Below are 227 nucleotides of genomic sequence, written 5' to 3' on the forward strand. Positions count from 1 at the left end.
GGAGCAGGGCGGGTGGGGCTCCTCTCTGTACTTTTCCAGCCTGCTGGAGAGCCAAGAGACGCTCCAGTCACACCGATAAACCTGTTCTGACCACGATGCCACCGAAACACGGCTGAACTTTAGGAGTCGCATTCACCCAGCGCTTGTTCGGGGGGTCAGGGCCTGGAGGCTGCAGCCGCAGCGCTGCTTCACCCACATCCAGAGGCAACCAGGGGCAGTTCCCCCCC

This window comes from Nestor notabilis, unplaced genomic scaffold (assembly GCF_000696875.1).
Source record: "Nestor notabilis isolate BGI_N333 unplaced genomic scaffold, ASM69687v1 scaffold23154, whole genome shotgun sequence".
Classification (NCBI taxonomy): domain Eukaryota; kingdom Metazoa; phylum Chordata; class Aves; order Psittaciformes; family Psittacidae; genus Nestor; species Nestor notabilis.